The sequence below is a fragment of the Acomys minous genome (genome assembly GCF_964271855.1).
Source record: "Acomys minous genome assembly, chromosome: 15".
In the NCBI taxonomy this organism is placed as follows: Eukaryota; Metazoa; Chordata; class Mammalia; order Rodentia; family Muridae; genus Acomys; species Acomys minous.
This window is the reverse complement of record NC_140497.1, coordinates 1,693,905-1,717,273: the sequence shown is the minus strand read 5'-3', so window position 1 is coordinate 1,717,273 and position 23,369 is coordinate 1,693,905.

Genomic DNA, 23,369 nt, shown 5'->3' with positions numbered 1-23,369 from the left:
TCCCATGTCTACGCACAGAGGATAGCTCACTAGAAGAAATAGTGATAAGCAAGCAAAAGTCAGTTAGATATTAGGTCAAAAGGATGGAAAGGGATGTATTTTGTTCAAAAGAAACAGAGATAGAAAACTAAATTTTTATTAATATATATAAATAAAAAATATATAAAAGATTCATCCTAGTTAGGTTTTATTTTAAAGTATTTGAAACAATGCTTTTCTAACATGGCCTGATTTATACTAGCAAGTTTTTTAGTAAAATAATTTACTTTTACTTACATTTAGATAATTGAGGAGGGATGGATTGTTTTTTGTTTTCTTTTATTCTCTCTTTTTTGTTGTTGTTTTGAATTCTCAGTGAAACATAATTATTTTTCCTTAAATGATCTGTTTCCAGACACTTATAATATTTACTTCCAAATAGTAAACTATAAAAACCATCTTTAATAGACGTGGTTTTCACTGTGTTTAGGCATTGTATTGCCTTTTCCTTTATAATTTAAATCATCATATTCAATTTGGAAGAAAATAGTTACTCAGATGCACATATTGATGATTCTAAAATGTGTTCACACAAGTATTAGTTGGAAATTTTGCCTTTAAAGGCTGTAAGTTTTTCTGTGAAGTGGAGTAATTTTTCAGCATGATCATGAAAAGCACGTGTGAGCTGTGGATACAGGGCTGCTTGGCCAAGACATCCATTGCAGGGTAGATGAACACTGCCTGAGTGTGGGCTCCTAAGGGCTTGCAGCTGCCCGTGGGTGCTCAGCAATGGTGATGGACCTTCTCCAGAGGGCTTGGCTCTGGGTTGGTAATTGGCTGTTAGAAGACTTAACAACCCACTACAACTGCCTGGATTTCTGATTACTGGGCATGTAGTTGCCCAACAGCTTGGAATGTGGCGCGATTACAACTGCAAACAGGTAGAGACTCTTAATCCTGACTTCCTTCCTCTCTGTTGATGGACGTCCTAAAACTCCATGACTGTATTTACATTTTTAAATCATTTCATATATTTTCTCTTCATTTTTTATTTTTAAAAACCCCAATAATAATAATAATAATAATAATAATAATAATAATAATAATAATAATAATAATCAATACACACATAGTAAAACTTTGGCCTTGGCTTAACAAAATTAAATTAAATTCCTCTGTTGGTTGGCAGACATAGCCAAGTTGACATGATTTAGCATTACAGTAATGCATGATCAGAAAATAACCCTTTTTGTTGCCTGGATCCAATATAGGATTTCTAACTTCTGCAGTGACACTCAAGAATGTTGCATACACTCTGGCAACCTTTCTCTTAAATGTCATAAAATATTATAACTATAGTTTTCATGTGGTGGAAATCAACAAGTATATTTGGAATTTACTATTTGTGAGGTCCAGGAAATGCAGTTCTGAGATCTCCTGTCTGTGTTTCTAATATACACCAGGGACACGCTGTACACTATAGTTGTTCATAACCTGAAAAAACAAGAGAATGTATGTATTTAAATGTTGTCATTTGAACTGAAAGATATTCCTGTTATCATGGTCTCTTCTTCAATTCTATTTTTATTCGTAATACCATCACATATAATACATGTATCTTTGTTCTAAGCAACAATGATTATTTTTAAATATAGTCTATCAAAAATATGATTAAAATAATCATTGTAGTCTTTAAAAAATTTAGGACTTTAATAGTGTTGTTGGAAAGAAAACAGGAATAGGATGTGAGAGACAGACGGGAATAAATGTAATTAAACGTATTCTATGCATGTGTAAAAATGTCACAGCAAAACATATTATTAAATATAATTAGTCTGTACTAATCAAATACTTAAAACATCACCTAACTACTGCTAGATTGGAACATTAGAACTTCATACAAAGAAAACACGGCTGCGTCACATCACCCAGCACACTATACTCAGAGTACATGTGACCTCAGTCCTGCACAAATGATGCAGCTCTCAAGCATATGTTTAAAAGCTAAAATGAGTCTGCTTAATGACAATACAGGGGTTTATCAGAACAAGGAAATAGATTAAGTGTATGTGTTTGGCTCTTTTCTTCCACTTGTTTATGTTTTAAGGATAAAAATAAAAAGGAATAAAAGACAGTGATCCAACATTTAAATATGTACGATGCATATTCAAGTCAATATAATAAGCTGATGTAATAATGACAGTGTCTGGAAAGCAAGCTCTCATGCTTTAATAATTAAGTCTGTGCTGGGACAGACAAAGGGCAATGAAGGTTCAGAACCAAAAATGTTTTCAAAGCAGAAAGAAACTCCACCAACCCATCTGGTTTCGAAGGACAACTGGTTGACTTAACAAAAATGAATTCCAAAGATTTTGTTTGTAGAAGTGGAGAACCCATAAGGTTTTAAATGGAAGAGACAAATCAGAGTGCAGACCCTTTGAGATGGAAGATGATTGGCTTCTGGCTCCACTGACTCTGACTTTGCTGTGTATCTGGGTTAAAAGGAAAGGCAACCCAATGGGGAGGACATCAGCGGACTCTGAGAGGCACTATTCAAAGACTGCAGGGAAAGGACGCCTGGGGTAGGTCTGCACAGAGAGCCGTGCTGTCAGAATTTCAGTGATCGCTCTCTCACTTTTAATTTACTATCATTTTCTGTTGCAAAAACACGACAGCACACCTCAGAGAAGTCTCCCTTCTCCTCCAAGGTACTCAGTCCTCTTCTGTCTTCCTTTATGCAGAACATGTTCTTTAACCATGTCCAGTGTTTCCTCACTCAGTCATTTTACCCTCATGTCATCAGAGACAGTCTGCGTTGGATTATGATACTCTCAGATGCATGCCAAGAAATCGCCACAATCAAGTAGAATGTTCTGCCTCTGTCTTTCCACCCTTCAGTGTTGTGAGTAAGGCTGTAATGTCAGCTGCCGTCATCATCTCACTCTGTATTCCCTCGCCTTCAAGTCAGCTGCATCTAAAAATCTCAGAGCCATTACTGACATCCTTTCGTGCCAAGCATTGGCATGTTTATCTAGGCAGGAAGTCTATGGTTAGAAATCTTACTCTGAGTTAATACACTGGTCCTGTCACTGTAGTCTTCTCTCAATTTACCCCTCTCAAGTTTACCTGTCTGTCTACATACCATCTACCGATATTCTGTTCAAGGTATATGCTATTTATCTTCTTTTTCTCTATCCACATTTTACTAAAATCTATTTACAGTTTGTTTTCTTTGATTGAAAACTCCATATATGCCACTAAATTAAAAACCATAACACCAGAGTGTCTGTCATTTTTATATGTTTACTTTTTTATCAGACCATAAAACTACTCATCACAAAATCATAGCACACTTTTCGCTGATTATATTAAAATATTTCTATTTATTTTTGTTTTAAGGAGTTTTCATAGCTTCATAAGCTTTTCAAATCTCTAGGTCCTAGAGTCTAGTACCAAGTGGAAATTGTTTTATATATTGCAGTATCATCAGAAGTAAAGGTCATATGTTTTCTTTGTATACTTTTTCTATATAAAGTATAAATTTATTTACTTTCTTTAACAGATCCTCTGCTCTACTTTTTAAATCATGCATGTCTTAGTATACAGTCTCCGAATTCCCCTTCTAATTGATTGGTGATGGATCATTTGACATCACCTCTACTTTGTGTATAGATTAGTTTTATGTGAATTTTTCCAGAACCATATGCTACATTCTCTTCATATTACAAAACTCCCTCTGCAGATGTCTAGTCTTTTAAATATCTGCACTATAACTATGTCTAATTCCTGTGAGATAGTATTATATGTGTTTGACTCAGAGGACACTCAGACTTTAGAGCTAAAGGTATTTCATTTGTGCCCAAATCCTTGCGACTTTCGAAATGAAGTGGTCTTTTGGGCTGCTTTCTATGCCATTCTGCAGACTCTAAAGTGTGTCTTTGACCTTGTCTGTGTTTGGCATTGTGCTCTGCCCCCGTGGATGTACAAAGCCCCAGAAGGCTGGAGGACAGAGAGACTGCAGCCATTCTGAAGATCCATCTGCTCGCTTACATGGCAGAGAGTGTGGCCTGGAACACCTACAGCAAACAGCACACCTGCTTCCTCAAACTGTCATCACTTCTCTCTTTTCCTCTCCGGCTTTACTCTTCTCCCTCCTCAGATTATCTTTCTTACCTGTAGTTGGTTTGAGCTGTGGATCTTCTGAGGCTCGACCTCATTCACTTTCCTCTAAGGAGGAGACTTCACAGTGGAAGTGAATGTCCTGTGCTCTGTGAGAACGGCTTCCCTCAATGACATGGCGCTTCTTTAGGGTTTGCCTGGCTGCTTCTGTCCTTTGAGTTTTCCGTGACCTTGTTTCTTTCCAGTTTCCCTGTCAGGTGCAGGTTTTTAAAGCTCAGTTTCTACAGCTGCTTTATCTTCTTTATTCCTCTTGTAGGGCAATCAGGTCCTCTGTTTTCTTCTTTTTCTAGCTTCATTTATTCAGTTCACCTTTGTTTCATTTACTTTAATTCCACCTTTCACGCAAGCAACAGAGACTACCACCCTTGCCTAGCTCCCCAGTCCCATGTCCTCTGTATGTTCTCTGTAGCAACTTCTCTTTCTTTTGAATGAAGTCAGCCTGTCGTTTCTTCCCATTTCTTTCTATTGCCTCCGTATGCTTAAACTCCCCCACCCACATTAGAAACTTGCTTTTGATACTTTGTAGGGACATTTCAATATCTACCTTTACCTTGAATGTTCATTTTGGTCGTTTTTGGTTCATTTTTGTCACAACGGTTCTTTGTTCCTATTGGGAAACACCTGGTGAATGGCTAGTCCACCCTCTCTTTGCCACATCCCTGTTTTGCACTGCCTTTTTCAGCCAATCTCAAACATCCTGTAGCATTTTCTAGAGATGGTGACATGCTCAGTGACACCTCAGTCAACATGCAAGCTCACTGATTGAAAGCGACATCCCACTTTGTTCACATACTTAGATACTTGTGTTATGTTGCCTTTCTCTTGACATTACGTAATGCAGTAAGTTTCATGTTAACAACTAAGTATATGACTTTACTGATGAAACAAACAGAACATGGCACTAACAACAAAATGTAGCATCACCAATACAGATATAAAACACATGGGTAGTATGACATTTGTGCCTCATCCTTACCTAATTGTTATCCTATTAGCATGGAATCCAAGGTTACATAGTAAATAACACCTATTATTTATTCACATACATTCATTTATTATATGCTATCGTACTGTTGTTTGTTGTTGTTGTTGTTGTTGTTGTTGTTGTTGTTAAGACAGGGTTTCTCTGTGTAGCCTTAGCTGTCCTGGACTCGTTTTATAGACCAGGCTGGCCTCAAACTCACTGTGATTCCCCTGCCTCTGTCTCCTGAGTGCTGGGATTAAAGGAGTGCACCACCCCCAACCTGTTATTAAAGTTTTTCTTACAACAAATTTCTGTAGTATGACCAGTTGAAGTGAATGTATTTGTCAAGCATCAACTTATTGCACCACTCAATATAATAGGCTATATTTTCATTGAATGAACCAGAAATAACTGGCTCATTCAACGTCGAGTATCACTATCTAGTAATCAAAAGCTGAGTCTTTTTACAAAATGTTGCGATCAAGCCATATTCATACTACATATTAGGAAAGTAAGCCTAATTATTTTCTAATATGTATAAATGCTTAAAACTTGTTAGGCATAACTGAATAAAAATACTATTTCTTAATTTTCTCAACACACATATTAACTAGTGATACTTTCTAATAGCTCCCTCTTCTGTCTGAGGAATGTGTGTTTCAATAATCTGAAGTCACAGTGAAAGCGCACCTTTTACATGAGTTAACATTACATCACTGCACCCAGATATAATGAAGACAGTCTCTTAGGAGAACTTGCTCAGGGTTTGAAATGTGGCTCCCTGGCAGAGTCACCTCGCTCAGGAGAGACTGCTGCTTGCTTCTCTGCACTGCAAAAGAAAAAGCAAGAAAAATATGCTAGCATAGGTATCACAAATCTTGCTAATTCAAACACCTACACACCATTATTGTACGAACCACAAATTAGCCCAGCAGATACTTTACATGATCATGAAATAATTATGAGTATTATGGCACACTGTCATTTATGTTGGTACTTAATCCACAGTAGGATATGAATATGACTACTTTCCAATTTCTTTTTTTTTCCAAAGAAAAAGACTAACCTGAAAACACAGAGATGGATGTGTCTGTAAGATATTAGCATCACTTATTTTTGTATGTTCATTAACAATGTCATATATTTATGCACTGCCTCATCATCAAACCCAGCCCCACTCTCCCTTGCACTTCCCCTCAATGTCACCTTCGTGTTTCTACCCTGACTTCACATCATACTTTCATAATTTTCATTTATTTTTAACCCACTGAGTCCAATTAATGTTGCCCATGCATACATACATACATACATACATACATACATACATACATACATACATAAATGAGTGTGGCATCAGCCATGTGTTCTAGAGATGCTGCCACAAGCCACATTCCTAAAGAAAAGTCTCACTTTCTCTAACACTAGCCAACTGGGACATCCCTAATCCCACCCAACACATACACGTGGCCATCTCTAGTGAAGTCCAAATGGTATTTCCAAGTAAATGATAAGCTGATTAAACTATGTGAAACTGAATAAATAGATCAGACTATATAATAAATAAAAAGAAAAATATAATAAGGATGTTATTTGTCAGGTAACATAATATTCATCCCTCCCTCCTCACACTGTATTTTTTCGTGTGCATTTCTGTGTGCATTGCTTTGAAAACTTACTTTCTGATAATTTTGTATGTGCATGAGCAATGTAACTGTAGAATCTCCTCTCACTTTTCTGTGTTTCCCCACACACTTTCAAACTCATAGCCTTTTCTTCTATAATTATTTTAATGTACTTTTCAACTTGCTGCATTTTCATTTCATTGTGCTATTTTATGTCACAAAAATAAAAATAAAAATAAAAGGATACTAGCGAATAAGATGGTTAAATGAAGTTAACCCTTCTTAGTTCCCCAAAGATGGTCAGATTGCTTGTTTGTAATTAACTGTAACTGAATGGACCTGTGTGAGGTAGCCAGTGATAATTCACGAAGGCTCTATGGTTAACAGCAGAGAGCTTTATCATGTGTTTCTCTGGCTGCTCTCACTGCCTTACATTCAAGATGAATACAGTCCTCCTCACACTAAGACAGAGTCGTGATTTAATGTTAAGACTGGGCTACACTTAAGAATGAGCAATGCCCACTCAATTTTCTACTTCTGAGAAAGTAGAACACATCTGCATAGCGCACTGTGCTCTCTGTATTTTCTGCTTTTGTAATTTATTAAAATAATGGCAGAGGAAATTGGAAAATTAGAAGCTGCAGTGTTTCATAGTCATGGCTGACTCTGTGATTTGATACTGGCACTTTACTTTCACACTTTAAAGTGAGAGGTTAATACTAATAAAATACGATAGGATGAGTTAGGAATAATTAAGAAGTAGAATTAATTTTTATATATACAAAATCAGGCCTTGTTTTTAAATCACATACACACACACACACACACACACACACACACACACACACACACACATGTCCAATGTTATTACAGAATACAAAAATAAATTATTTTCCAAGAAAATAGGCTAAGCAATTTATAGTATGGAATCACTTAGTATTCTATAAGCATCCATGGAATATTAAACGCTGGATTGTCTTTTTCTGAGTTATAAAAGGAACCATTTAAACTGGTAAGGTCCTAACTATATGGATTGTTAAATGTCTATGAACCAGAAATATTATCTAATTTTTTAATTGCCTGGGTTAATTCTCAACAGTCTTAGATAGAGAACCTGACATCAAAATCTCTCAGCTCTTTAATCATGCAACACCTTAGCTCTTCTGAAAGCATTTCAGTTCTTAGATTTATTAAGTCTCTGTGCTATAAAAATTTTGAATTTTGACCTCCAATTTTTTGCACAGTAATAGTATTGTATATAAGGGAAGATATTAACAGCTTGATCTTAAAATGATTGGTTTATGATAAAATATTGAGTAAGATAAATCTTCAACCAATTGAATTCCATTTATTGGTTAAAAATTTTTTAAATTTCTTAATAAATTATTATATGTTGTATTGATTACTCTCTAAAAGGTCAACAAATGAATACTTACATAGATTTGTATCTCCAAGAGCAATGGGATTTCCTTTGCTTTGCTTTTATTTGAGATTGTGAGTATATTTGGAAGACCCCAAGTAGAACAATTATGCCTTGTCTCATATCCCAGCATCTCCATTAAGGTTGTCACTGTTTCATGTGAGGAATACTCGACTAATTTTAAAGGAAGCAACATATGTTCCTGGGCTCAGTATTTCTGTGTGAGTGTGTGTGTGTGTGTGTGTGTGTGTGTGTGTGTGTGTGTGTGTCCACCCCAGATGCACTGTGATTATTTCCTCTTCACTTTTTTACATGATGTGGCTGTCATCCCAAAAGCAGAAGTTGAGTCTCCTTGCCCACACATGCTGAAAAAACACGATGAAATTTCCAGCTTACTTCACATAGTCTCTCCTGCTCATTATTTTTCAGAAGAAGATACATAGTTGAACAAATATTAGAACTAGCTGGACATAAGCAGAATCATAGTCAGGCTTAGCTTTCCGTCCACTGATGAAACCATCTTGTTTATGCTTACCTGATCATAGGTATTGTTGAGCCTTCTGCTCAGCTTCTCCCGCTCCTCAAAATTCATGTCAATCTGTCATCCCCTCTCCTGACTGCCAGCCAGTTATGGACCCAGAACTCAAACTATTTATAACAGAGGTCCTCCAAGATTCTTTGGTCTTGTCACTGAGTCTACCATCTCATAAGCCTTCTATGTTTCATCAGTATGTTTGGTTGTTTAGATCACAAATGGGGGAGGAGAAAAAGACTTGTGAGAGAGCAGGTGATGTTTATGCCCTTAGAAGTCAAACCACCACGTGGGAGAGATTGACTATTAAGCAGCTGAAAAACATCCTTGTACAAATGCTGATAGGTATAAATGTGAGCTAAAATCCAGAGGTGGGGCCTTTGGAGACTTGGGATGGTTTTGGCTGTTCATCTCTCCACTTCGAGATGCTCCTAGAGAGAACTGCTCGAGGGAAAGCTTCGGGGCTCTGAGCTCCTGCGGAGGTTTCAGGTTCTGGTTACTCCAGGTTCTAGCAGAAGAAATCCTGATGATTACACCAGGATAATCATTCCTTGGAATTGATATCCTTACAGTGGTTTCATTATTGCATTCTTTAATCTTCTTTTCCAATTTTTTTAGGTTAGTTGGGTTATAAGTGAGGTACTCTTAGTTAATAAGTTCGTAATAAAATATATTTGTTAAGAAAATTGAGCCTACAATGTTTGACTTTACCTAAGTAATTGTCAGTATATAATCAGACCTTGAAAAAATCAATGAGATTAAGAACCAGCCTACTATTCAAGACAGAGCTACAGCCTTTGAGAAAATTTCTGGAGTACACAGAATCTTGGTTTAGTAAGAATCATCCTTAAAGTTAGTCTGCTGGCTGTTTTCACCTGCTTAGCTGATAAAGTCTCTCATTGGGGCCTCAGTGGTTTGTCAGGAAGACATGTAACCCTCTTAAGCAAGGGCATGTTGCTTCAGTTATAGTCATAGTATTGCATTCCTATCTCCCAGAATCCTTTTCATGTTTTCTCTTTTATTTCCAAGATACTACACATCTGTAGTCATGTCTGTGTATGATTGTACACAAGTAAATATTCAACAGATACATGTTGAAATATGATCAAATTCCTACAAGGGCATGATGCTTTCTATTTTTGACTCACTTAGTAATGGCAGCAGAAATTTTTAGTCTGCATATTGATGGGAGAGCCATAAAGTAGTGTTCAAGCTATAGTAATGATCAGTTGATAAGTTGTTAATAAATAAAAAACAATCCAGAAGCAAACATTGCAACGTGTGGTTCAGAGATCATGTTACTTCTCTTGTCTGAACTTTAAACCTCAAGGTGTCATTGTAAAGACACAGAAGCTGTGTCCAAAGAGCTATGTTAGACCAGATGTAAAATAGGGAACAAATACAACAGTTATACTAGAAATTCTAAGAAATATGAAATAAGTAACTGTGATTTGGATTTCTATGACCAAGGAGTACATGATGCTTGGAAGTCCTAAGTGGCCTAAGTGCAGGTTCAGAACTGGCTGTCAGCCAGAAGAGAGAAGAAAACAGATTGACATGAAACATCAAGAGTCATACAATCTGGGCAGAAGTCTCAGCAATGTCTACAGGTCAGATAAGCATAAGCAAGATGGTTTTAGCAGTTAAGGAAAATCTAACCGTGTTTACAATTTTGCTTATGTCTAATTATTCCTAATATATTTTGAACTGTGTGTGAGTGTGTGGTGTATGTGTGTACACAATATAAGCATTTTTAAATGTAAGATTTCAAAATTAACAAAAAATTATAGCAGTTCATCTGCAGAGAATTGTTACATCTCAATATTTGACCTATAGCATATTTGATTTAGTATTTGAATATAAACATGGTAATATTTACCTCATTCATAATTTAATTATCTATATTTCACAATGTAAGAGAGTTGATATGTTAATCTAAGAATTATGAAGATGTAGTATCTATGTTCATTGAGGAATATCAGATTAGTAGTGTCTCAAATCTTACGCAGTCTGCAGTGTAAGCTAGCTACTTGAAGTATAAAGAAAAATAAAATTTCAGAAATGATCCTGAGGTAGGCCATTTAATGTGCCCACAGTTCATCTGAGGAGACTGAGTAAACCTTGTTTATACTCCCTTTGATGCATGATTTAGATATAAAATCATAAGAACATATGATATATGTGGTTATTATATATCATGGTTATTATTTTATGAACAACTATATCAAACTTATAAAATGTTTTAGGGGAAAGGATGCTCAATTAATCGAAAAAGTATGTTTTTGATATTCTATATTTTTAAAAATATATAGATAAGATGTCTTTTTTTTTTTACCATTTCAAAGAAGTTCTTTTCCATTTCTTTACATCCTATTTTTTGTATTTAACACTGGTAACTCAGCTTATAAATTTCAACAATAATTCAGGAAAAAATTATTCACTTACAATGATGTAAAATAAGGCACTATTTTAGACTTGAAATCAGATGACTTCAAATAATATTATCTTTTGTACAGAACTGTAAAGACAAAGTCAGAGAATCAAGCAGAATAAAAAAGTAGAAATATTAAAGGGAGAACAAGTTAGAAAGCTCAGAGATGCAGACACAGGAAGGACATACTAACCATCTACACTGCATGCACGAGGCCTGCAGGGTCAAGATGGAGAAAATCAAATCAGGGATAGAAAAGCAACTCATAAATTCTCTGCCATAGCTGAGAAGCAATTGGCAATTGATGGCTGTTAAGGAAGAAGCACTGAATTTCCATTCAGAATGGAGGCCCAGGAAGCTGTCTACGCACAGTGGATGTGCCTACACCCATGCACATACAGGAAGACAATGTGCACTCACTGGGTTTGAGAGAGGGTGCTGTGGAAAGGAGAGAGAGAGGAAGAAAGAGCAAGTGGACACATGAAGGTATGAATAGAAACGTGTGGTGAGGTAACATGCTGCGGAATTGGAGGGAAGGGATGAAGGCATGATTTTTATCAAATTCATATACAGGTATAAATATTTATTAAACAAAGAAACAAAGTACAGGGGAAAGATTGATGAGGAGAGTATGTTGACCCTTGTGAGGAAAGATCATTAACCTACACACAACTGATTCTCTGATGCACTGGTTGTTGACCTGTGGGTCATGACCCCTTTGATTAACCTCTGTCTCCAAAAACTATTTATGTTACAATTCATACCATAGCAAAATTACAGTTATAAAGTAGCAATGGAAATAATTTTATAGTTGGGGTCACCACAACAGGAGGAGCTGTGTTACAGGCTCACAGTACCAGCAAGGTAGAGAACCACTGCTCAACGTCTCCTTTCCTGACTAGTGGCAATGCTCGATGCTCAAGGGTAAGGTATGAATCACTCAGCCAGATTTTATGGATAAAAATCTAGAATGTTTCTGGTAAAACTCTTTCTGCCTAAATCGGGTGTGATTGCCTCCAAGTAAAGAATGTCTTCTTTACTTAATGGTGTCAAAGAAGGTCATCGTTCGAAGTCTGTCAGCTTTGGTGATGCCAGTTTAGCTTCCAACATATGTGCAGCCAGCTCACCAAGGATTCGTGCAATTTGATCCACCTCAACTGTCTGAGGAACCCATTTTAGTCTGCTTATAAATGACAGCATGAGTATAATAGCTCATTTTGATAACAAGAAAATCTAAAGTTTGGCTCCACAGTGTGGAAGAACAAAATGAATTTTGACATGAGCCTAAAAATAAGAACATGTGTTTGCAGCAGGAAATAGTAATGATTTATGGTTCCAACATCACTGTGTGATGTGTTATTTCACTTTATGGTAATTTACAGCATTTAATGTACTATATAAATCGACATAAACTGAGGTAATGCTCCCCAAAATTGCAATAAAAAGAACAGAAATGCAGAATATAAATGTTTGGTTTCCTGTGTGAAAGTTTTGGTTTAAAGTGGGGATTCATGTGGAAAGAATAGAGTGATTGCAAAACGGAATTGCTCTCCAGGCGGCTTTGAAGTCATGTTGGTGTTAGCATCACATGCATGTGGGAAGCCTGGGCTCAGAGTGTGTTCAACAGCAGCCCTTGTGAGCCAGAACCACTGTCAGTGATTTGTAGTTACAGTTTTAAGAGTCTGCATGTTCTGCAATGTTCCAAACTCAACCAAAGGCCCTCAAGTTTTCCCTATGTATCAGATTTCCTTCGCTAGAAATTCAAGCGAATGTATACATTTTTTTCATCTACCATGGATAACTGTCTTTGATTTATCTAAAAATCATTTTAAATTTTGAAATCAATGTCATCTTAATAAAAACATGTTGGTTTTAAGTGATTATGAAGGTATTTACCCAATCAAAAAAAAAAGGCAATACAAAACAACAAAAACAGAAACAAAAAAAAATGATCTCAGTATCTTTGGTAGATGTTTCTCATGTAAGGTAGTATTAATAAGCAGGTGGATAGATAAAGCTTTGTAATACATATATAGGGAGCAATGCTGCTCACTCTTAAAAGGATAGGATTCCTTAATTAGAACACAGTGAGAACTGATAGATCATTCTATAAGGGAGATAAGCAAGGCACAAAATGCCACATATATGTCGTGTAACTTCTATTTATGTGACAAAACACCATGACCACAAGGAACTTGGAGAGGGAAAGGCTATAATTTTAGCCTATAATTTTAAGGTCCCCCTCTATCACTGAGAGAAGTCGGGAACTCAAGAGAAGTACCTAGAGTCAGGAATTGGAACAGAGACCATGGAAAAGTGTTTCCAATGGCTTGTTCCTCAAAGCTTGCCAAGCCCACTTTCTTACTTTATGCCAGGGCAGCAGCCCAGGGGTGACACCACCCTAAAGGTACTTGGGCCTTTCCACACCAATCACTAATTTAAAAAAATGCCATACAGGCTTTCCAGTAACATTTCCCGAGTTAAGAGTTCCTTTTACTAGAAAGCTCTAGATTGATTTCCAAAGTTGTTGTTCTCAAAAGATGTTCCACCATAAAACAAGAACATTTGTTCAATTATTTTCATTGCAGCTTTATTTGTAATAGCCAGAATCTGGAAACAACCTCAACTGAAGAATGGACTGTGGTATATTTATACAATGGAATACTACTAAGCTATTAAAAACAAGGAAATCTTGACATTTTCAGGCAAATGGATGGAACTAGAAACCATCATCCTGAGTGAGATCACCCAGACCCAGGAAGACATGCATGGTATATACTCACTTATAAACAGATATTAGTCACATAATACAGGATAACCACACTACATTACACAGACTTAAAGAAGCTAAAAGAGAAGGAGGCCCCTAGGGAGGATGCTTATTTCTCACTCAAAAGGGCAAATAGAAAAGACGCCTGAAGTGATTGATGAGAAGGAACAGGCCTGGAGGCTACTTTAGCCGTCCTCTGAAAGACTCCACCCCGCGAGGGATCCAAGCTGATGCTGAAACTCACAGCCAAACTTCAGGGTGGATTTCAGGGAGTCTTAACGAAGAGTTGGGGTACAGAAGGACATGGAGGAGTCAGGAGCTCCACAGTCCACCAGTGGAGCAATCAAATCCAGGTGGAGGAGGAGCGTGTTGCAGAGACTGACACACCAACCAAGAACTATGCATGATGAGGACCTAGACCCTCTGCTCAGATGATGTAGATACGCAGCACAGTCACCTTGTGGCTCCAGTAACATGGGGAGTAGGGGCCACCTCTGACATGGACTCTGGCCCCTATACATTAGTCACGTCCCCCTGGCAGGGTGCTCTTGGCAGTCCACAGAGGGAGAAAGAGGACGCAGGCAGTGCAGGTGATATTGATGGGCTAAGGTCAGATGATAGGGGAGGAGGGCTCCCACCTTCTGAGGACTAGGACAGTGGGCAAGGCTGCATGAGGAAGGAGTAGGAGACTGGCAGGCGATGGAAGAGGGGGCTATGATCGGGATGTAAATGTGAACAAGTTGACAATATTTTTTAAATGAATTCCTTTTCCTGGAAGATTATAGCTTGTGTCAGATTGACATAAAACGAACCATCACACATGTAGAACCTAAAATCATCAGATATGTAGAAGAGGGTGGGCAAGGTGTAGAGAACAGGAGGCGTGGAAAGAGGGTTCAAGGGCGGTTAGTTTGCACTGCACAACCAAACTAAAATACAAGGAAGGCACGGTAAGTCCTGAGGACTCCGTAGCCGACAAGATTTGTTGCTATGCTTAGTCGAAGTCCTGGCTGGAGATATTTGTATCTCAACTGGTTTTAGAGCTAGTCCTATAAAAAGGAGTCAGCATGTACTTTATGTGTTTGTTGTTGTTGTTGTTGTGGTTGGTTTTTTACTGTTTTTGGTTTGTTTCTTTATGTGAACAGCCTAGTTCTTCTGGAGGACTCTCCCAATCAAATCTGATATTTATTAATTTGCGTGGCATCCACAACTGCTATTCTGTTGAACCAAAGACAATATATCTTCCTCAGTGCCACACATTCCTTGCCTTCCATTCTGAAGTTAGGTCATTGTTAAAATAGCCAGACTGTTCGAATTTAGAAGCTGTATCCATATCCAATGTCTTTCAGCAGCCGTTCATTTTTGTTTATTAGCATTAAAATATTGAAGTCATAAAGCACTTATTACCCCTTTTATTCTCACCTGAGTTCAGTTATGTGGCCAATTTCCTCTCATCTTCGTATGTCCTTCTTCTCCACATCCTGGTCCAAGAAGACTCACTCTTTGCCAAAAGTCCCCTCAGGGGTCCCCGCTGGAAGTCCTGTCTTAGTTTATTGGACACTAGCATGTTATTGACAGGTAATACTTCCACATAGCAAAAGAAGATTATCCTTATACTTTTGTTTTTTCTGGGAAGACATCAAAATGGAATATACCAAGGAAGCCTGGGAAGTGAGTGAGTTCAGGGTGAATTATGCAAAATTCCAAAATAATAAAAAAATATGTTGGATTAATGTTAAGTGTCAGATGGATATACCCACTCCCATTGTTAGTAGTCCCACAGAAACACCAAGCTAACAACCATAGGACCTGGGGCAGACCCATGCTGGCCTCATGTTTGCCAGTTCAGTTTCTGTGAGCCTATGTGAGCCTTGCCTAGTTCATTCTGAATGATATGTTACCTTGACATCCTCCACCTCCTCTTGATTTTTTTAGGTTTTGTTTTGAACCACAGCTAACCTCAAACTCATTTTGTAGATGATAATGAACTTGAACTCTGGTTTTTACCCAATTTACCCTCCAAGTAGTAGGATTAACATATGTGGGCTACCATATGCACCATGAATACCTTTAAAAGAGGAATTTATGAATGGTTCCCATAGTGAAACAACCTATTTTCTTAGGCAAGGAATTTTTGGAAGGGAAAAGCCATAAATATACTGATTACAAGTTATGAGAAGATATGTTCCTCATGTGTGCGTGGGGAGGTGGTTTTTATTTCTATGTATTTGTCCTGAGTTCTGAATTTTTTTATTCTTTAAAGTCTCCTTTAAAGCATTCTATTCTAGTAAGAGTAAACATGGTGTGCAAGTGTGGGGCATACAAACATTAATACAGAAAATATCTTCAGGAATTGTCTTGAGCTTCGAAGTACACACCCCTATGAAACCTCTTAACACACACCAGGGGATCTCTGTTTCACAGACTGAGGAATTACTTTCCCTTAGATTTTCTCTGTACAACATGATTCTCCTGATTTAGATATTCTGAGAAATTAATTCACATGATAGACCAAAACTGATGAAAGCAGAATTAAGAAAGATACCAAGTATTAAAAATTTTCAGCAATAAATGAATTTTTCCATGCACGAGGTGGTTTTTGTTTTTGTTTTTTCATTTTATTTATTTATTCACTTTACATTCTGGTTGTAGCCCCATTTCTCCTCATGGCCCAGTCCCACCCTCCCTTCCTCTCCAAAATCTCCCTCTCCTGTCTCTCATAAGAGGGATCCCACCCTCATCCACCCTGGCTCATAAAGTTCCATAAGAACTGAGTGTGTCTTCTTTCCCTGTGGCCTGGGAACGCAGTCCTACCAGGGGAAAGTGCAAGAGAATCCATGTTTTCAGGCACTGCTGGGTGGAGTGTCTCAGAAAATAACTCAGCTTGACTCCTTTTTGCAAGCAGAGCAGAGTGCCATTACTGATGTCAGGGGTTGCTTCTCTCCCATGGTGTGTGTGTTGGGTCAGGCCGGGCATTGGTTTGATGTTTCCTCAATCCCAGCTGTATCTGCTCTATATTTATGCCTGGATATCTTGTAGGCAGAGTGAATTTTGGGTTGAAGTTTCTGTGGATGGGTTGATGTTCTCCAACCTCTACTAGGAGACTTCTCTCATTAGAGGCTGATCTCTTCACACTCTATGACCCCTGCTACTAGGAGTTTCTGATAGAGTCCCTCTCATATCCCCTTGGGAGCCTATCCTGACTCAGATCTCCATCTCATCAAAGACATGCCTCTGCCCACACTTTCTCTTTTCTCTACAGACATTTTGTCCTCCCACCCCCATCTCCCCATGCCTGCTCTCCCTGCTCATCTCTCTCTGTGTTTCCTCTCCTACTTTGTTCCCTCTCTTCGATCACTACCTCTGTCTATTCTATTTCCACTTCAGCTGAGTGAGGTTTAAGTATTCTCCCTTGGGTATTCCTTTTTACTTATCTTCTTTGGATCTGTGCATTTTGGTATTTTTGGTACATTTTTCTTGTACTATATGGCTAAAATCTACTCTAAGTGAGTACATACTATGTGTCTTTTTTTGTGTCTGGGATACTTCACTCAGGATGATTTTTATAGTCGCATCCATTTGCCTGCAAAATTCTTGATTTCTTTGTTATTAATAGTTGAGTAGTATTCCATTGTGCCAGAGTTTCTCTATTCTTTGTTTGATGGACAACTAGATTGCTACCATCATCTAGCTATTACAAATAAATCTGCTATGAGTGTTGTTGAGCATTTCTTTCTCTCCCAAACTGTGTCCTTCTACTTCTTATGTTCTGTTTTCTAATACTCTTTATATGAAAATATGACTAATATTTTTACAAGTTAACTTAAATTTTATAAATTTTAGTATATATTTACTTTCATAAATAGCAATAATGATGACATGGTTTTGAAGATCATATGTATATGTATACTTATGACATGTTCCAAGAGAAATGATATTCCTAAGTTATCTCTTAAAATGTTTATGAATTACAGTATTCTGTTCTATAATACTACCAGTAATATATGATGATAACATCTACTCTTTATACTAATCTATATAAAATGCTATATTCTTAATTTTTAAAGTTAGAATAAATAATCACTAACAAACTAATGCCATTTTTATTTTCACAGAGTTCTCAGCTATGAACTGTGCTTAATTTTGCATGAATAAGTTTTGACATGGATAGGCAATTAACCAACCTTTTCTTCTTTGATTTGTTAATAGAAGCTTGTAATTCACATTCATTCACACTATTATAGCTTTATTTTTTTTAACACTCTACTAAAGAAATGGACAAATATACTTTTCTATATTTATCTATTTCCCTTATACAGTCAGAACTGTCTTTAATATTAGAGTCATCAAAATGAGCATTTCCTACAAATTACAGTGTTATTAAAACGTTGCCCTACATATTTTTCTATTTTCTTCTAAATGACTCCTCTCATTTTAGAGTATTATGACATGCCCTCCACATTAGTTTTTTTTTAAGTTCCACATAGTTCTTCATTATTTAATGCAGCTAAATATTTTGCTTCAGTATAATTATTTCCACATAAGGCCTAAAAAGACTATTTTATAAAAAATTAACAAACTGTATTATCATAACATATCACATAGTAGCACATGTAAGAAGATGAGATGCTGCATCCCTCAGAATTCTTTGAATCAATTTTTATAGAGGGCATTAGTTCTTCATTTATTGAAAAGCGACTAAACATCGTTCCTAGAGTAAAGCCAACAAAAAAAAAACATGAAAAACACAATATACTCTGTTGCACAAAGTGATATGTGAAATCTGATGGTTTTCATGAGAAACATGCTGCCAGGAAGAAACCACTATGAAAAATATTTCAAAAGATATGGTGCCCTGTCCTGAAAGGTCAATGAAGGATCTTAAAATAACAGTTATTGCTTCAGCAATGACTTACTGTGGTTGTATATAAAAAGCTATTGCTGGATGAATGAATGAATGAATGAATGAATGAATGAATGAATCTGGTAGGTCTTAGAATATATGTTTTCTAAACTAACAGAGCTTTCAATTCAAGAATTGGCAAGAGATAGCCTCAACAAGAGAATATTTTAATGCATAAATAATAACACTAGTGTCATGTTACTTGTGTTCATAGACTGTTCTTCACACTAGCATAGCCTTTTTAATCTGCCAAAAATAAAATAATGCCAAGAGAAAATTGACTTAAAAATATGAAATTGTATTACGATAAGTAAGACAGGGATGACGATACTGAAATAACTTTTTAATCCCCAGAAGTTTTTAAGAGTAGGATATGTAAAAGGTAGAAGATAGATAGATAGATGACAGATAGATGGATGATAAATATGTGGATGGATAGATAATGTATGGGTGATAGATAAATGATAGGTATATAATAGATGAATTATATATAGATAGATGATAGATGATAGGCAGATTGAGGATGGATAAATTGTGTGTGTATATATATATATACACAATATGTATAGTATATATATATGTATATATATATATATATACATCCTCTCTCTATATATATATTACAAAGATACATATATAGTTAGCACTTGTCTTCAGTCCTAAATCTCAAACCATTCTGCAGGATTTTTATTAAGATATTTAGCACAAAGTTGATTGACCTTTGGGTATAAAAATTTTTTAAAATTCCACTTTAGGTTATTTCATAACATAGGAAAACTAGAAGAGGAAAAGAACCATGTAAGTCTAGAGTCTGAATGTTGGGTAAATTTTGGAAATATATAAGAAAGGAGAAGTGTTGGTGGGTTTGTGACACACTTCTATAAAACAAATACTTGTGAGGCTGTGGCAGGAGTACTGGAGGTTTAATGTCAAGCTGGCCTACTCAGGGAGATCCCAGCAAATGAATAAAGGAGGGAAGAAAAGAGGAGACAGAGGCATTGATAAATGGAGGAAGAAACAAGATACAACTTGGTGTCAATAATTTGTGTCTGGAACCAACGGTAATATGACATTGTCTTTCAGAAGATGTTATTCCTACCAATACCGCAGGGACAGTGGAAGTTCTGTTACCCAAATTCTGACAAAGACAGGGGTCTCTGTCATCTTGGTTAATTTCTAATTTCTCTTACTTTTATTGTACAGATATTTTAATGTCCTAGGCTAAACTTTGCTTCATTAAATCATACATTTTCTGACGTATGTGCACTGTAAACACATATATTTGTCTCATAAATCCGATATATTTGCAGAAACTCAGCTTGTCCCTCAATATTCTGATTTGGCATTTATAAGAACTAAGTTTTGCTACAACTTAAAGTTTTGACAAGCTTTTTCAAGACACTATATATTTTTAAGATTAACTTGGGTTTTCAGTATTTTGACAAGAATCCTGTTATTTTCAGAAATCGTTCTTAATTTTAGCAAAACCCACTAAAAACAAATATTAAATTGTACATTTTAACTTTAAAAAAATTTATTCTTGTTACATCTCAATGGTTATCCCATCCCTTGTACCCTCCCATTCTTCCCTCCCTCCCATTTTCCCCTTACTCCCCTCCCCTATGACTGTGACTGAGGGGGACCTCCTCCCCCTATATATGCTCATAGGATATCTTCAGATCGCATAAATCTTTCGCCTTTTACATTTTAACTTTGTAACAAAATGGAAGTTAGAGATTCTATTTATCAAGAAGATACCAGTGACACAAATTTATATCTCATACATAAAGTTTCTAATCATATCCTTTCTCATGTAGACAGTAGAATAAACTGGCTTTTGTCAGAGATCCCAGCCTCTTAGTTGTGAGATTTGCTAGTTAGAATATCTCATAAGTACAGCTACGTTAAATGTATTCAAGGAAACCCCACGACACAGAGAACTGTTCTCCTTTGAGCAGTATCGTATGACGTGGTATAGAGCTTTGGTTAATATTAGTAGCACTGTGGGCTTAAAGGGATGTTTTCCCCTAAAGTAATAGGAATTTGCTTTCAATATAATATTGAATTGAGAACATGGATATTTATTTACCTTTTCAGGACATAACAATATTTGAAACTAAAAAAAAAAAAAAAAAAAAAAAAAAAAAAAAAAAAAAAAAAGAAGAAGAAAATACTGCCTTGGCAACCATTTACTACAGCACTGGCTCTTAGATATTACTAATAGGAAAGTTTTTGAGTGGGATTTTTTTTTTATTAAATACATCATTTAGTATCTGAATAAAGAAACAGAATTGCTGTTTAAAACATAATGTGAATTTGTATGGAATGAAATGGTCTTTTCACTTAGTGGATACCATAATTTGGTTCATATCACGTTACAGCCTGTGTACAAAGTGCAATGTGCCAGATGATTTTATTCATTTAGCCAATTCTTGCTGTATTTTAATACATATGTGCATTCTATACAATTATTTTTAACTATGGTATTCAGAAAAAAATCCATACAAAAATATTTACAAATTTAAAAGCTCAAATGTGAGCTATAAACAGCACTCAGAAGCCCCTGCAGTGTAGAGTGACTGACCAGATGCTAAGAAATTCTAGCAATTGCCATGGTACAGGACGTTAACATATTTATCAGATACTTGAGATGAAAAAGTGGTATTTCATGGGGACTTTTTACCCTGTGCCATCTGGTCCTGAGGTGCCTATTACATCTATTATTGACTCATTAAAGTCAATGAGGTGAATAACACAATTAAGCTTGTTTACTTGTCATGTTATAGTCAGTCAGCATTGAGATGTAACTTCCCACTTCTTCACCATCACAGAGAACACACCCGTTCCAGGAACACTTAGTGATGCCCTAGATTAATCTCATAGTGCTGTCTTTGAAAATTATAGTGCAATTTCCAAGTGCATGAATATGTGAGGCCACATTTTAACATACAAATGGCATATAACAGTCACAATGAAAATCATTCTTTCCAATTAAAATAATAAAATAGAATAAGTGGCCAATGGGGATGAAGTGCAGCAAACACATTCCTGAACTCCACTAATCACCCAATTGCAGATGGTTGTGCACCCGAAAGTAGCTTGCAGAAAATATAGTTCTGTTCATGGAGGTAGGAGAGCAAGAGGCAATGTTATTGGAGTGGAAGGACATCTTATTAGTGACAAGAAGTTTAAGAATTAATTATTAGATAAGAATATATATATGTATATGTATATATATATTTCACATTTTAACCTTCTCCCAATATCTCATCACAATACTAAGGCAAAATACCTTTTGACTTAGTATTTGACCTAAGTATGTATAATTAAATGTTAAAGTCTATAGATATTTTATAGTAACACAATAATATATTCTTGAATTACTTTTGTGGATTAATACTTGAAATAATGTAAAATATATTTTTAATCTATGGACTGCTAATAACTTAGCATATAGAAACGTTTGTTCACTATACTCACTGAAACTTCAGATAAACTAATGAGTTGTAATTCTTAAAATTAATGATTCCTAAGCGGTATACATTGGCCCAAGAAATAAGTATGAGGAATTATATTCCAGTAGGAATCAGTGATTCATCGTGCACATGCACACCTATAAATGACATAAAGATATGTGGATAGATAAAATATTGTTACGTACATAGTTGACACTTAAGTTTCAAATAGCTAAACAATAGAAATAGATTACAGATAGATGTATGATAGATAACTGATAGATCAGATCGATAGATGATAGGTAGATAAAAGATACAGCATAATGAATGTGGTAAAATTTCTTCTAAGTCAACTTGAAGGACACATCATTTTAGGATGTTTTTCTTCCATTCATCTCTCTTTCTACCCACCAAATAACATTTTTTAAAAGAGATCAATTCATAAAGAACTTCAACTTGTATTTGAGCTGAAAGAAACATTCCTTGAATTTAAAACATGTCATTTTTTTTTTTAGGATGAAATTCCTGCTAAGTAGAATCAAAGTAAAGTTATATACATGTAGCTTTTTCAGATGGTATCATTATGTCTTTGACTAAATATAGGCAAAGTAGTCTACTAGATATTACCTATTTAAATAAATTAAATAAAATTGCAGTGGTACTGTCGCATGTTTTTCAAAGAGAAGATATAGAGGAGGATCATTAAACATTAAGCTTATATAAATAAATAATTGAAAAAATATTTACAAAAGCTCTTATTACTGCTCAACAATATTCATAAAATTTAAAGTTTGAGAATTCACACTCTAAATTAGTTAAAATATAATGTAAGTACTGGAATATCGTTCAGTTCTAAAGTTGAGAGAAGAGAGTAGGGGAAATAGGAGAGGTGAGACCAGTGAAATAGCTACCTGTACCCATTCTCCAGGCTACGATGTCTAAAATTCCAAGGTCTTCATATTTAAAATGTAACAAGTAAACTCAGCTCACACAAATAAAAATTATTGCACTGGTTTGTTACTGATTAATGAGAAATGCTACATTTAAGTTGCCAAGATTCTGGCAACGGTCCTTTCAATGCATCCTTATTAATGAACCGTAGACACTAAGCTGC